The following is a 3284-nucleotide window of genomic DNA, read 5'->3' as shown; positions in this document are numbered from 1 at the left end:
ATTAATTGTTTACATTAATTTCAGAATTTATTAATTAGAATTAGATATAGAATACAGAATATGAATTCTGTATTAATCTATATTACAAGAAAAAAAGAAATATGGATTATTTTACAATTATATTTTTTGTAATCTCTCCAATATTACTGTCAAGTAGAAATTCCAATTCTGTAATTCTGATTTCTCAAACTAATTTTCAATGAGGCAGTATGTGCAGTACGCCATACTTTTTGTATAATTTTAAGTTCATATTTTATCTCTTTTACTCAAGTCTCTCTGTCCATTCTTTCTTTGTTCTATTGTTTCCCTACTTCTAAGAAATTCTGACCCAACCCTTCCCCATCAGGGTGTGGGAAGTTAACAATAGGCTACGGAAGCTGAGGGCAAAACCTCATTTGGGATTTTCATTCTTCGGCTCAACACGGAGGAAGCAAGTCATAGACGAACAAGGCTCCGAGTTCTCGAGACTGACTAGAGCTGGTGAATCAGGCCTCAGAGTAGGAGACCTATGAGAAATTAAGAAAGGAGACTTGAGATAAATCTTCCTCAGGGAAATCATAATTCAGAAGAGAACATCTATTCAGACATGGAGGTTGGAAATGAGAAATCACACCAAGTTATTCATTGAGAAATTGGATACATCTGTCCTATCAATTCTTCCTCCTTCCCTTTCTATCTATACATCTGTCTTTAAATTAATTTTTATGTAGGTTAAGATCTGATTTGCGATTGTAGGATATGTATTATTGTATGATTAATAGTATAGGATTGATAATTGTAACAGAGTCTGTTTTAAATATCTTGTTGTATTGTTATCATAGAGAAACCTGGGAAGTGTATAAAAATTGATACCTGTAAATAATCTGTTCTATCATGAAATTAAAGTTGTTCCGTGGATATCTTGGACAGTATAATTATTCCTTTTGTGTTGAACATAATAAATCAATATAATAATTTCCAAAAATGTAAAAAATCAACTTTATGCTTTGTCTATCATAATTTTACTTTTATAATTAGCTGTTTATTTGGATATGGAATATTTTGTTTGTATAAATATTACATAAATCTATATTCAGATGAATTAAAGAAATCATCTGGAATATGGGTTCCTCTTATAAGCTATTTTCTTATTGTTTGCTATACCTATTTTGTTGTAGAAACTACTTAACAGTGCCATGTACTCATTATGATGAACTCTTCTTTTCTCTTATCATTATTCTCATTGTCTCCTTTTTCTGCTTCCTGTATTAAGGCTTTTATTTTACTTTGCTTTAGTCCTACCTCCCTTGCTAGCTTTGCAATGTATTCAACTTCTTTACGTGTGTCATGAAACTTGCTATAATGCGTGTATGGATCAGATTTACACAAAGAAAACATATCTACTTTGTTAATGTAGAAATCAAGTAATAATAATATAAATTTGTGCAGAAACATTGCACAAATGTTATGAAGCTAAGTTAATTCTATTACTGAAAAAATTTTGCTCCTATCTTGCAGATTATATTAAAACAATAGACAAGTCATGATGCTATTCTAATCATTGTATGATAAAATATGACTTAAAATTACCAGTTTGATATATTGACACAGATAAAATCCATTCATTTATATAAATACATTAAAACAAATTTAGATATTAAATCCAGATGAATTGATAAGTTTTTAGTTTACAGAAAATTTAGCTATAATTAGTTTTTATTAAATTATAATTATAATAAGTATAAAAAAAAACAACTTATTGGCAATCTTTACTAATGCTGTTAGCAGCCTAAAATAACATTTTGAAGACACATTAAATAAAATTTCTAGTTATCAGGGACAAACTTTATAGACACCTTTGTAATATAGATATTGATATCTAGTTAGTATAGATTATTAATATAGGCCTACATCTATTCTCACTAAGTATAACTAAGAAGTTATTTTGAAAAATTTCTAAATTTAATGTTCATAAAAAAAATTTTTAAACGATAATAAATGAAAAAAATATTTTACATTTTATGTATAATTTAAACTAAATTTAATTACTTCCTTTCAGGTTTTCCTCTTATTGAATATGCAATTAAGCTGAAATAAATGATAAGAATATATTTTTAAGGCATACTTTTCTATAATTTTAAAGGTATACTTTTCCATATCAATAAAGAAGATAAAGATGAAAATCTTTATCTTCTTTATTGATATGGAAAAGTATACCTTTAAAATTTGTTAATTTAAAATGTATTTCATCTTTATTCCAAATTTGAAATAAATGTATTAGAGTATAAGAGCTATGTCAGCCAAAAGACATCAGAGCATTTTCATCAAAAGAAATGTAAGTTATGTTCATCATAAAATCTAAAATTGCTCTAAGATAGTAAAATATTGAAGGCATCAACTAATCTGAATCCACGGTTGTTTAATGTCTAGCAAAAAAATTAGCAATAGCTAAAGAATTTGAGATTATAGACAACATTAAATAATTTTTTCGGCTTAGTAAACGTTAATGATAATGAGATAACACTTTCTGTTAGGAATAAGGATTAGATATATCAATAAATCATTGTTATAAGAACACTGACCTTTCTTTAGCCTAAGGCAAATTTGTTCTTTTAATTAATGTTTTAGATTATTAATATTGCATTATATATAAATTAGACCAGTGTAGCATATATAATATTTTTATTGGATAAATTTATTTTAATTATCTTATATAATAATACATTTATAATTATTCTATGTATCTGATATTTTTCAATAGGCCAACATTGCTGATTTAATAAAACTTTCTTTAATAAAAACCTTGAATTAAAAAGTACAAAACTACTTTCTTGTAATTAAATAACAAAAATTCTAACTGCAGGAGCCTATATAATTAAGTGGAAGTACTTCTATATTTTTCATTTGTGTTTTTTATTAACAGAAATTTCATTAATTATAAGATTTTACCGTTTGTTTTCATCAATTTTAAAGTCTTTTATTATAAATAAATTATTTCCTCAATATAGTAATTGCTTGATTCTTTTAATTATAAAGCAATTGAATGACTTATTAATATACAAAATTCCTTTTCTTGTTATTTGTTCAGTTTAAAAATAATTTACTTAGCAAGATAAAGATTTATTTCCTATGCTAGAATTACTTAGAAAATCAGTCAATAGCTCTTTAAAATCTGTTCAAATCTTTAAAAATTTTTCATATATTTATTAAAAAATACATTTAAGAAATATCAAATCATCTGAAAAAGTCCTTAAACATGTTATAAGCATTTAGAAATTTCAGTAAGTTCTCTGTTAGAAATATTC

The sequence above is a fragment of the Centruroides sculpturatus genome, unplaced genomic scaffold (genome assembly GCF_000671375.1).
Source record: "Centruroides sculpturatus isolate CEXI.00-Female unplaced genomic scaffold, Cexi_2.0 scaffold685, whole genome shotgun sequence".
NCBI classification, from domain to species: Eukaryota; Metazoa; Arthropoda; class Arachnida; order Scorpiones; family Buthidae; genus Centruroides; species Centruroides sculpturatus.
Note: the sequence above shows the minus strand (reverse complement) of the source record.